The 13,536-nt window shown below is 52.5% G+C and overlaps 1 protein-coding gene across 1 annotated transcript in view; it reads right to left on the minus strand.

Annotated features, from left to right (window-relative positions):
• TMPRSS6 (transmembrane serine protease 6) overlaps positions 1-13,295 on the minus strand; it is a 67,234-nt gene extending 53,939 nt beyond the window's left edge. The window contains exon 1 of the mRNA XM_054241006.2: positions 13,053-13,295. The gene's annotated coding sequence lies outside the window, so the exon portion shown is untranslated. The remainder of the gene's footprint in view (positions 1-13,052) is intronic.
• Between the last annotated feature and the right edge of the window lie 241 nt (positions 13,296-13,536).

The following is a 13,536-nucleotide window of genomic DNA, read 5'->3' on the forward strand; positions in this document are numbered from 1 at the left end:
GTGAAGGTGAAGGGGAATCTGGAGACGCAGCCTCACGCATACAGAGAGAGTGCCGTGAAGGTAAAGGGGAAACCTGGAGATGCAGCCTCACGCATACAGAGAGAGTGCCGTGAAGGTGAAGGGGAATCTGGAGACGCAGCCTCACGCATATAGAGAGAGTGCCGTGAAGGTAAAGGGGAAACCTGGAGATGGAGCCTCACGCATACAGAGAATGCTGTGAAGGTGAAGGGAAACCTGGAGACACAGCCTCACGCATACAGAGAATGCTGTGAAGGTAAAGGGAAACCTGGAGACACAGCCTCACGCATACAGAGAATGCTGTGAAGGTAAAGGGAACACCTAGAGACTCAGCCTCTCGCATGCAGAGAGAATGCCGTGAAAGTAAAGGGAACACCTGGAGACGCAGCCTCACGCATACAGAGAGAGTGCTGTGAAGGTAAAGGGGGTAACCTGGAGATGCAGCCTCACGCGTACAGAGAGAGTGCTGTGAAGGTAAAGGGAAACCTGGAGACCAGCCTCACACATACAGAGAGAGTGCCGTGAAGGTAAAGGGGGAAACCTGGAGACGCAGCCTCACGCATACAGAGAATGCTGTGAAGGTAAAGGGAACACCTGGAGACGCAGCCTCTCGCATGCAGAGAGAATGCCGTGAAGGTAAAGGGAAACCTGGAGACGCAGCCTCACGCATACAGAGAGAATGCCATGAAGGTAAAGGGAAACCTGGAGACCAGCCTCACGCATACAGAGAGAGTGCCGTGAAGGTAAAGGGGGAAACCTGGAGACGCAGCCTCACGCATACAGAGAGAGTGCCGTGAAGGTAAAGGGGGAAACCTGGAGACCAGCCTCACGCATACAGAGAGAGTGCCGTGAAGGTAAAGGGGGAAACCTGGAGACCAGCCTCACGCATACAGAGAGAGTGCCGTGAAGGTAAAGGGGGTAACCTGGAGACGCAGCCTCACGCATACAGAGAGAGTGCCGTGAAGGTAAAGGGGGAAACCTGGAGACCAGCCTCACGCATACAGAGAGAGTGCCATGAAGGTGAAGGGGGAAACCTGGAGACGCAGCCTCACTCATACAGAGAGAGTGCCGTGAAGGTAAAGGGGAAATCTGGAGACGGAGCCTCACGCATACAGAGAGAGTGCCATGAAGGTAAAGGGAAACCTGGAGACCAGCCTCACGCATACAGAGAGAGTGCCGTGAAGGTAAAGGGGAAATCTGGAGACGGAGCCTCACGCATACAGAGAGAGTGCCGTGAAGGTGAAGGGAAACCTGGAGACGCAGCCTCACGCATACAGAGAGAGTGCCATGAAGATAAAGGGAAACCTGGAGACCAGCCTCACGCATACAGAGAGAGTGCCATGAAGATAAAGGGAAACCTGGAGACCAGCCTCACGCATACAGAGAGAGTGCCCTGAAGATAAAGGGAAACCTGGAGACCAGCCTCACGCATACAGAGAGAGTGCCGTGAAGGTAAAGGGAAACCTGGAGACCAGCCTCACGCATACAGAGAGAGTGCCCTGAAGATAAAGGGAAACCTGGAGACCAGCCTCACGCATACAGAGAGAGTGCCGTGAAGGTAAAGGGGGAATCCTGGAGACGCAGCCTCACGCATACAGAGAGAGTGCCGTGAAGGTAAAGGGAAACCTGGAGACACAGCCTCACGCATACAGAGAATGCTGTGAATGTAAAGGGAAATCTGGAGACCAGCCTCACGCATACAGAGAGAATGCCGTAAAGGTAAAGTCGGAGAGCATTGGCGATGCTTCTACAAGCCCAGGAACTCCAACGACTGCCTGCAGGACACCAGACGCCGAGAGAGAGGCCCAGAGTGGGCTTCCTCACACCTTCAGAAGGAACGCAACCTGCTGACACCCAGATCTTGGATTCCAGCCCCCAGAACTGTGAGACACAAGCCTGCTGGGTGCGGTGTCCTGTGAAGGCAGCCGTAGCCCACGGACCCGATGCCCATTGCACTGCTACTGGGTGAGTGCTGCGCAAAGCCTGTTCCTGGGTCCAGCTTCCTCCCGGGCTCCTGCACCCAGCAGGCACTCACTCCTTGTCCATTGAAGAGACCGAAGAGGCGGGATATCTGTCTGTCGGGAGCCTTCAGGCAGCACGATGCCTGAAGCTGTGGAGTAGATGCTCAGGGTTAGGGGTAACCTTGCCTGAGCTCAGAGAAGGCCCTAGGAGCAAGAACGAAACAGCCCGGCTCGTATATACAAACCCCCAAGTCACAGCACCTGTTCTCTGAAATTATCCAGTTTGGGGGTTTCTTTCTTTCCCTACTCTCCCCACCCCCGTTAGACTGTGAGTCCCATGAAGACTTGCTCAGTCTTACAAGTTGTCGCTGAGAGAGGCCGGAGCAGTCTTCCTCACCCCGTCAGAAGGAACCAAACCTGCCGACACCCAGATCTTGGACGCCAGCCCCCTTGTCACTCTTAGCCTGGAACAGTGCCTGGCACACAGGAGGAATATGTATTTGTGGAATGAACAAATGACACTCACTGTTAACTCCTTGGATAATAAACAGGAAGGGTTTTGAGAGCTGGGCCCTCCAACATAATCTCAATCATGCTGCAAATCCAGGCTTCAGTGGGAACATGTGCCTCCACTTAGTCGAAAAGGAGAGCTGACCTGCCCCAGGTCCCACAGCCCACTGCGGGTGGAACATGGACTCCAGCCTGGTCTCTTTGACGGGGGCGTGTCGCCATTTTCAGGGGCTGCCCTAACAAATGACCCCAAACGGGGGTGGCCTGAAACAGCAGGTTTGTTCCTTCACAGCTCTGGGGCCAGACGTCTGAGATCAAAGTGTTGGTAGGCGCGTTCTCTCTCCGGAGGCTCTAGAAAAAATCCCCCCTTGCCTCTTCCTAGCTTTGGGTCCTCTGGCAAACCATGGTGTTTCCTGGCTCAGAGGGGCAATGGTCCAATCTCTGCCTCCTTCGTCACACGAGCTTCTTCCTTGTGCGTCTGTCTCAGTGTCCAATTGCATACACTTTATAAAGACATCGGTCACCATGGATGACGGCCCCACCCTATTTCCAAATAAGGTCATCTTCACAGGTTGTGGGTGGGCATGAATTTTGAGGGGACACTGTTCAGTCCTCATGTAAGAATGGATGGTACTATTCTGGGTGGGAAGAAGGGATCACATGGCAGGAGGGCCACCCCTCCTCATCGCCCCCGTCCTGTGGGCTAGCCACATCTCAGAGCTCAAGGAGGCTGCTGTGATGAATACCTTACCACCACCTCCACTCTGCTGAGCCAAGCCTGTCTCTGAAACCTGCAGGGGAGGCCCAGGGGCTGCGGTGAGGTGGTGAGGGGCGGGCTGTGTGCCCCAGCCAGACACAGTCTAGACGGTGGCTGGAAGCGTGGGGCTCCTTGGGCTCCAGGGCTCGGTATGAGCTTCCCAGGGCTGCCAAAGCAAACTTCCACCAATAGGGTGACTCAAAACAACAGACGCTTATTCTCTCCCAGTTCTAGAGGCAGCCAGTCCAAACTTAAGGTGGCAGCAGGACTGCCTGCCCTCGCTGGTGTCTCCTGGGGAGGATCTTTTCTGCCTCTTCCTGGCTTTGGGGTTGCTGGCAGTCCGCAGTGTGCCTTTGCTGGTGGCAGCTTCTCTCCAGTCTCTGCCTCTGCCATCTCACGGCTCTCGCTGTGTGTCTTTTTTTTTCTTGAGACGGAGTTTCGCTCTTGTTATCCAGGCTGGAGTGCAATGGTGCGATCTCCGCTCACCGAAACCTCTGCCTCCTGGGTTCAGGCAATTCTCCTGCCTCAGCCTCTTGAGTAGCTGGGATTATAGGCACGCGCCACCATGCCCAGCTAATTTTTTGTATTTTTAGTAGAGACGGGGTTTCACCATGTTGACCAGGATGGTCTCGATCTCTTGACCTCGTGATCCACCCGCCTCGGCCTCCCAAAGTGCTGGGATTACAGGCTTGAGCCACTGCTCCCGGCCTCCCTGTGTGTCTTGCGCCTCCTCTCCTCTGCTTCTGAGGACACCAGCCATACTGGATTAGGTCCAACCCTGAGGACCTTATCTTCTTTTTTTTCCCCCCTCTTTTTTTTTTTTTTCATTGAGACAGAGTCTCACTCTATCGCCCAGGCTGGAGTGCAGTGGCACGATCTCGGCTCACTGCAACCTCTGCCTCCTGGATTCAAGCCATTCTCCTGCCTCAGCCTCCTGAGTAGCTGGGATTACAGGTGCCTGACTGTGCCCGGCTAGTTTTTATATTTTTAGTAGAGATGGGGTTTGACCATCTTGGCCAGGCTTGTCTTGAACTTCTGACCTGGTGATCCACCCGCCTCGACCTCCCAAAGTGCTGGGATTACAGGCGTGAGCCACCGCGCCCCACAGGACCTTATCTTCTTTATACCCACAATGACCCCATTTCCAAATAAGGTCATACTCATGGGTCCAGAGGTTAGGCCTTCAGTGTATCTTTTGGGGTGACACAATCCAGCCCATAATAAGCAGGGTGAGGTAGGCAGGAGCAGGCTGGCTGTTGATAATGCTATGGGTAAGTGTCCCACAGGTTCCACGTGACCCTGAGTCCGCAAGTCACTTCTGAAGTGTGTCCTCTGTCTACACCCAAGCTGCCACCATCCTTTTCACCTCCCCCAAAATCACAGTTATGACCTGCTTCCTTCCACCTCCCATGGGCCTCTAAAGCCTGAACTGCTCAATAGATGCACCTTTCCTGAGGCTACCCAGGCAGGGTCCCCATAGGCCAGCTCTGCCACCTCTTCCCAATGCACAGTGTCCCTGCTGCGATTCACTGGCTCATTCACGGAACTGCTGTTGAGCCTCAACACAGCCACGAAAGAGAACAAGAAAAACAACACGGAAGGGGTAAGGAATCTGGGCGAGGTGGCTCATGCCTGTGTCCCAGCACTTGGGAGGCCAAGGTGGGAGGAATATTTGAGCCAGGAGTTCAACACCAGCCTGGGCAACATAGCAAGACCCATTGCACCAGTTCTGGGTAAATGCTGGGCAAAGCCTATTCCTATGTCCAGCTTCCTTCCAGGCTCCTGCACACTGCAAAAATACTAACATTAGCCAAGTGTGGCAGTGTATGCCTGTAGTCCCAGCTGCTTGGGAGGCTGAGGGGAGAGGATCGCTTGAACCCGGGAAGTTGAGGCTGCAGTGAGCCATGCTCGTGCCACTGCACTCCAGGCTGGGCAAGCCCCTGTCTCCAAAGAAATTAAAATTTAAGGAATGTAGGAAGTGACAAGGAAAGATTTTTTTTTTTTTAAGACAGAGTCTCACTCTGTTGCCCAGGTTGGAGTGCAATGGCGTGATCTCAGCTCACTGCAACCTCCACCTCCCAGGTTCAAGAGGGTCTCCTGTCCCAGCATCCCAAGTAGCTAGGACTACAGGTGCCCGCCATCATGGCCAGTGGTTTTTTTATTTTTAGTAGAGACAGGGTTTCACTATGTTGGCCAGGCTGGGGAAGGATTTTTTTTCTAGAGCCTTCAGGGAAGGAAAGAGCCTGCCAACACTTTGATTTCAGACAAGAATAAAAAGAGCAGGAACAAGAACAAGAGTGAAAAAGAAATAGAACAAGGCTCAGCTGCTGCCCTTTGGGAAGACAGACGGTGGGACAGACGCTTGGCCATGGTGCCTCCTGCCTCCCCACCCCCCATGTCACAGCACCTGGCAGAGGACAGGACCCTCGGCAGTACATGGAGATGCTTCTTATGTGTGTGGAGGAAGAAGAATCGGTCAGAATGGCCTGTCATTGACTCAGGTGTGAGACCTCTCAGGAGTCCCCGTTCCGGTGGCTTTTCTTCCTCTGTCTGTACAGGGATGCAAGGGTCCTAAGGCTTAGAGTACTCTATGGCTTACAGCACAGCTAGCTAGGCCCAGGATAGATCTCCAATAAGAAAATAAGAAATAGATCTCTTATTTCTGATCTCCAATAAGAAAAATGGTCACTTCACCCCCATTTTATGGGTGAGAAAATAGAGGTTCAGAGCAGTGATTTGCTGGAGGTGACAGGAAGTGTCAGGAACTGGATTCAAACCCAGGATCCTCTGGCTTCAGAGCCAGCTGTCCTTCCCAGTGCCACCTTCTCCTGTCTCTGTGTTCCTCTCCCCTGCCCATGCCACCTTTCCTGAGCCCTTACCCTCTGTCTCAGCCCTGGGTCCTGGTCTCTGGCCTCTGTCTGAAGCTATGCCTGGATCAAACTTACCACCAGGCCCCGGCCTGCCCAGGTGCTTCTTTCCCAGAGGGCTGGTCAGGGTACAGATGCTAATCAGGGGTTTGGGGTTTGCGAAGGGCTGCTTCAAGCCACCTTGGGGACACAAAATGGAAACTCTGCACGCATCGCTTAGCCTGATCTTCCCCTCTGCTGTGGGATTATAGCAGGTGGGACTCCCAGAACAGACAGGGGGACTGTGTTAGTCCATTTTCATGCTGTTATGAAGAAATACCCAAGACTGGGTAATTTATAATGAAAAAGAGGTTTCATGCCTCACAGTTCCACATGGCTGCAGAGGCCTCACACTCATGGCAGAAGGTGAAGAAGGAGTAAGGGCACATCTTACATGTGGCAGGTAAGAGGGTGTGTGCAAGGGAACTGCCCTTTATAAAACCATCACATCTCGTGAGACTTATTTGCTATCACGAGAACAGCATGGGAAAAACCAGCCCCCATGATCCAATTACCTCCTACCGGGTCCTTCCCACAACATGTAGGGATAATGGGAGCTACAATTCAAAATGAGATTTGGGTGGGGACACAGCCAGCATATCAGGGAGCCAGACCCATTCACTCAGGTTCTCAGAGTCTCTATGTAACTGCCCCCCGCCACCTTTCCTTCCTTCCTTTCTCCTTTTCTTTTTTCCTTCCTCCCCTTTGCCCATTTACCAACCTACACATGCATTCCACGATCATCATGTGGCAGGTGCCGGGGTTCGGTAATGGATGAGTCAGCAAGGATGGTGACCTGGAGAGTGTTGCAGCTGAGCTCAGAGAGCAGCCAGCACAGCCGAGGTCAGGAAGAAGTGATCTTCACAAGAAATCCTGCAGGGTGGCTGTCCGTCCACCCTCTCTCTCTCTACTGTGCAGACACATTTTGCTGGACTTGCTTGTTTCCCATTTTTAAAAGAACATTGGCTAATATTTAAAAATAAGGACACTTTGCAGGAAAAACTGAGTTTTCAGCCTCTCTTAAAAACATGGACAATCTAGCCTGACCCCCAACATGGCAGCAATCAGTGGTGGCTGCCCTGGAGCAACTTCAGTTTGACACAGACCCCACCACTCCCTATTGTGTCACACTGCATGGATTAAAAACAGTTACTAGAGTCAGGAGCCTGGGTTTGAGTCCTGGCTCCACCACTTATTAGCCTTTACAAGCCCTCGCGCCACAGGTTATTTGATTTTAATGGGCCTCCGTTTCCTCCTATAGAAAACGAGACAATCAGCCCTAGTGCTGTGAAAATTAAGAGAGAGAATCTATGTAAGGAACTCAGATCGGAGCATCTGCTGAGTGTTCACTGTCAGCATTTCATCACTCTGGCTCATTTGTACCCAAATCGCAGCCCCTGTCAGCACCTGAGCTTGGCAGCCCAGCCACGAAGCTTTCATTGTTAGTTTCACATTTGCATAAGTCACACACAACAGAATTCTCTCGCCAACACGTACTGTTCCTGGCTGATTGCTCAGACCGACACTGTAACGGGTGCTCTCCTACACCCACTGTTACAAGAATCACTGGACCATTGACCAAGGACGGCCAACCACCCAAACAATGGGACTGGCCATCAAGCCCATTCCAAGCAATCCTAGCTCCCTCAAACCCAAATGTTCAATTTGAACAGTCCAGTGCACATAGTAGAAGCTCAGTGAATAGATTAGAATGAATGAGTAGTAGTTGTGCACAGGGTGGGCTACCAGACCTTGAAATTTCTTTTTTTTTTTTGAGATGGAGTCTTGCTCTGTCACCCAGGCTAGAGTGCAGTGGCACAATCAGCTCGCTGCAGCCTCTGCCTCCCGGGTTCAAGCAATCTCTCCTGAGTAGATGGGGCTACAAGCACAGGCCACCACGCTCAGCTAGTTTTTGCATTTTTAGTAGAGAGGGGTTTCGCCATATTAGCCAGGCTGGTCTTGAACTCTTGACCTCAGGCAATCCACCCACCTCGGCCTCCCGAAGTGCTAGAATTACAGGCATGAGCCACCACACCCAGCCTTTGAAATTTCCCTACTTCACCCTATTTTAGATGAAGAGACTGAGGCTCAAAGGGACCAAGTGGTACAGAATTGGGAGGGGCACAACATCCTTAGCCCTGAGCTAGGTTGGTGGCTGCCAGCGCGGCTGGATTTGAGAGGTCGGAAGAAGACCCCATCGGGTTCCTTCAGCATTTGTCACACCTCCAGGTATCCTGTCTTCATAGATTTGGGCCTCATCTCAAACCATCATCCCCCAAGACTTACCCAGGTACTTGAGGGAGATGAGCTGTCAGGGATAGGAGGTTGGAAAGGGCAGGGAAGTGGCAGGAGACAGCCAATCTACAAGTTTCCAGTTTAGCACCTGCCCCAAGCGGCCAACACCAAGACAGCAACAGGGTATCCAAAAGGCCAGCCAGCAAGTCAGCAGCCTCTGCCGCTGTGGCCCCTGGGCTGCCCGGTCACAGCTCTGTCCCTGTCTGTCCTACGTACTTTTTTTTTTTTGTAATAGGGTCCCACTCTGTTACCCAGGCTGCAGTGGCACAATCACTGCTCACTGCAGCCCCAGTCTCTTATGCTCAAGGGATCTTCCCACCTCAGCCTCCTTAGTAGCTAGGACTGCAGGTGTGTACCACCATGCCCAGCTAATTTTTGTATATATATATTTTTTGTAGACACTGGGTCTCACCATGTTGGCCAGGCTGATCTCGAACTCCTGGGCTCAAGCGATCCTCCCACCTGGACCTCCCTAAGCGCTGGATTATAGGTGTGAGCCACCGTGCCCAGCCACATTCCCTTATTTCTTTCATCCTCACGACATTCCTGGTATTCTCCCTTATTACAGATGAGAAAACTGAGGCACAGAGAAGCTTAGGTATTTGTCCAAAGTCACAGCTGGTAGGCAGCAGGGCCAGTACCTAACCCAGGCTGCGGGGCTCCGGGGTTAGAACTCTAACCACTGCACCATACTGCCCCAAGGCAGCCACAAAGGCCGAAAGGGCAGATCGAAGGGGATTTTGTTCACTGCTGTGAACAAATAGATGCTCAGTGCCCCAAAGATAAATTAGCATTGAGACAAAGGACTGGCTAATAACTCAAAACTTTTCCAAACAGGTAAAAGCAATGGAGAGCTGGGACGTGCCTGTGAGCAGGTCCAGCATACGTATCTTGGTTAAAGTACAAAGACGTAGAATATCCTACATGCCTGTAAGCATGGCAGGTCTAACAGCTGCGTGGGATAGGGCTCAACAAAGAGTTATTAGCACACTTCTTCTTTAATAAGAAAGAAAACTTTAAAGAGGGACGTTTTTACTTCCCACAGCTAGATCCCCAGGACCATGACTTGCACATAACAGCCCCTCCTGAGTGTCTGTTGAATGAATGAGTGAGTGAATGAACAATTCCTCCCTCTTCTAAGAACCATCCTCCACCAACTATCCGAAACTAGCTGCACTCTGGCTGGGCCCTTCTTGCTAAAGCCCTGCATGCATTCCATCATCCCCGGCCAGGTTAGAAGGCTCCACTGTGTGTTCACGGCACCATTTCCTGATCACGGTTTGTGCTCACAGGACCAGGTTGATTTTTCTCCCCACCGAGGGAGGGTTGTGACTGCTGGTCCACTAGTCTGTGTCCTCCAGGGTCACTCCCCACTCCTGGACAACGCTGGATACTCTTTGTGGACAGAGCCGTAGCCAGCCTCCTCTCTATGGCCATTGCCCTGTATGAGGCCAGGTAAATAGAGGAATGGAAGATGACACACCTCCTGCCAGCTCCGCTCCTCCCTCCCTCTGCATCCTGGCTTCCTGGAATCGCAGACTAGGCACACACCCCCCACACACACCAACCACCACCCGACCTGCGTCTCTCACCACTCAGCGCTTCCTGCCTCACTTTCTGCCAGGCTCTATGATGGGAGCCTCAAGTGTGTCATAGCACTGGTGGTGGAAAATCTCTCTGAGCAAGTCAGCCTAGGGGATGTCCCAGGCCTGTCACAGGTGCCGGTGGTGAGCTCACATGTAACCAACACTCCCTCCCCCACTATCGAACACACTGTGTGGCCTGGGACATGGCACCATCTCCCCCTCAGGGCCTCCGGGTTTCAACAGCTGAACAGGACTCAGAAGCTCTGTCATTCCTGTCTTGCTAGGTCACTGTGTGATTGCAGAGGACACCTGGGGTGCTCACACTTAAAAAGCGGTGAGGAGCTGTGCCACGTGAGTGCTCAATACTGCCAGGGTCTAACCCCTTGCTTCACTGCACTCTGGCTCTGTGATCGTGGGCAAGTCACTTGACCACGCTGGGCCACAGGCCTAGCTATAAAATGAGCTAAGAATCGTACCTCCCTCATGGCATTCTTTTAAGGATCCAGCGAGTTAATAACACAATGTTCTTAGAACAGGGTCTGATGCCTCTAAGTGCTCTACATGCAGTTCTTGAAGAGAGCTTGAAGGACCGAGAACATTCCACAGTGGCTCTCACAGATCCTTGACCCCAAAGCTGTCCCTCCCCCCACCCCCCTCCACCTGTTGATAAAACCCAAATTGTCAAATAGTGGCTGCTAATCTGCGAGAATAATCCCTCTCTATTCGAAGCACCACCCTCAACCAACTACATCCAAAAGCAGCTGAGTTTCAGCTGAGCTCCCTTGCCAAAGCGCGACCCAACATTCCCCGCTCCTTCCCCAATTAGAAGGTCCCTTCGGAGTCTTCTTGTCCCTGGCTTTCCTGACTAACAGGGCTCTGCCAGCTGTTCTTCCAAAGCTGTTAGTGGCACCCTTAGATCCCCAGAATCTAGGCCAGGGTCTGACACACAGCACAACAGCGGGTTGTAACGGAGGTAGCTCAGGAGGGGACAGCAGGAGGAAGTGACCTGCTCTGCTTGGGGGCAAATCAGAGGGCCTCCAGAAGCAGAGATGCTTGAGTGGGATTCTGAGGGATGCATGGGAACCTGAGGGTAGACTGTTTGGGTGACAGGGCTGCCGAAAACTCAGGGATGAGCAGGTGCCAAGGCAAACGAGTCAGTTGTAGTCACTACCCTCATCCCCACTCCCCAAACCCAGCGCCAACTCTTGGCATAAAATACATGTAGTACAGGTCTCAAGCCCTATTCTATGTGGCACCTGGAACCACAGAATATCAGGGCTAGGAGAGCACTTAGAAACCATTCAGGCCAGGTGCGGTGGCTACACCTGTAATCCCAGCACTTTGGGAGGCCAAAGTGGGCAGATCACCTGAGGTCCCGAGTTCAAGACCATCCCAGCCAAAATGGAGACATTCCATCTCTACTAAAAATACAAAAAATTTGTTGGGCACGGTGGCATGCGCCTATAATCCCAGCTACTCAGGAGGCTGAGGCAGGAGAATCGCTTGAACCCAGGGGGCAGAGGTTTTGGTGAGCCAAGATCATGCCGTTACATTCCAGTCTCGGCAACAAGAGCAAAACTCCATCTCAAAAAAAAAAAAAGAAATCATCTAATCGGCCTGCCCAATTCACAGATGGGGCAACTGAGGTATAAGAGCAAATGGGACCTTCCCCAAAGTCCTCCAAGTCATAGAGGACCTCAGCCATTCTCCTGAAAATGACAGTGGGTCACCGGAGATTTAGCACGGATGTGGTGTGGCCAGATATGACCCTTAGCCAGGTCAGCCTGGCAGGGCTCAGAGGGGCAGGCGGCGGTGGGGACAGGCAGACCAAGGAGGAGATTGAGCAGGGATTCGAACAAGGGGTGAGGGTGTTAGGTCTGCGCCACGGGGGTCAGCAGGGTTGGAATGGGAGTAACCAGTGAAATGCTAGCCCAGAGGGACACTGGGCCAGCTGGGGGGGGGCGGGGGGGCAGCAGGAGGGGCTCAGTTACAGAGGAAGAGGAGGGAGAAAGACCACCTCACCTGACCAAGCTGCTTTGCCCTCAGCCTCCTCTCCTGGCCGCCGTTCAGCCCCATCTACCTGCCAAGCTATCAAAGGGCTTTGCTTTTTCTCCCACAATCACAGTTATGGATGGTGGTATCTTTTTGTTTTTTTCTCCTAGGCTGACTGTCAGGAAGCTGAGAATGAAATTTACTAGGTATTTTCCCATTCATATAATCATCTCCTGTGTAGCCTTCTACATGCTAAGGACCAAAATCTCTGGAGTCCAATGTACCTGAGTTTGAATCCTGGCACTACAAACCATCAGCTGCGTTTCTCCACCTCCCTGGGCCTCTGTTTCCTAATTGGCAAAGTGGGGAACGAAGCTCCTGCTTCTCAAGTTGTTTCCAGGCGATGAAAGACGACGCTCAAACCACACTGGCACAAGGTGTAGAACATAACCATGGGGCTCTTGCCCCTTCTTACTGGGCTTTTTGGTCTGTTTTTCCAGCTGTCAGTGAGGAGGACAGTGGTGGGTGATTCATCCTAGGCTGGGCCTACAGTTTCCCCCATAATTTACTTGGGAAATGCAGGCAACAGAAGTCCCTAACCCTAACCCTAACCCTAACCCTAACGGTGGATGAGAGACAGGAGGTGGGGGAACGGGGGAAGCAAGGAACAAACCGAATTCAACAAAGAGGAAACATGAGAGCCTGGAAGCCGCCCCCAACACCTCTCCTCCTTTTTCTCTTAGCCCCAGATCTGCGCTTCCCGCTCTGCACCTGATGGTTCTCCAGGCCCCCAGCCGATGCTGCCTGGCCGCCAGCTGGTGCTATTTCTCTCTCCTGAATCTGACCCAGGCCCCTCCTGTGATCTAATCACCACCCCCGCTGCCAGCTGTTTCCTCTTTATCTCCTCACCTAAGATCCACACTCGGCCCCACACTGGACGACACACAGTGACCGTTGGCCCATCCCTCCATCTGCACCTGCTGTAAGGTGGCCCTGACTCTGCTCCCTGCCAGCTCAACTCTCTCACCAGGCATGGTGGGGACAGCTGGGTTCCCTGGGCTTGCCTCTCGCAGGTCCGTCTCAGCTTTCCAGTCTCCATCCTCTCAGCCTCAGTTTTCCCTGCCTGGGAAGTCGGAGTTGGGAAACATGAGAGCTCCTTTTGTGTTAGAAACCTGAGGAATTATGTGGTCCAGAGATGTCATCAGATATCAGCTGATGATAGCACAGCATTCCAGACTCTGAAGCTGTACCCAGGCTCTGCAGGAAGGCTGTGGTTGATTACAAATGTCTGCCACTCATGGGTGCAATTGATTAGCAAGGTCTGCTATGAGAATGGCTTTATGAATGCCAGGAATTGCCATCCATGATCTGTTCCAACTTTTATCAGGGGTCTATCCATCTATCTATCTATCTATCTATTACCTGGAGAGAGAGAGAGAGAGAGAGAGAGAGAGAGAGAGAGAGAGAGAGAGAGAGAGAGAGAGACATCTGTCATCAAGTGCAATACTTCC

This window comes from Callithrix jacchus, chromosome 1 (genome assembly GCF_049354715.1).
Source record: "Callithrix jacchus isolate 240 chromosome 1, calJac240_pri, whole genome shotgun sequence".
Lineage (NCBI taxonomy): Eukaryota > Metazoa > Chordata > Mammalia > Primates > Cebidae > Callithrix > Callithrix jacchus.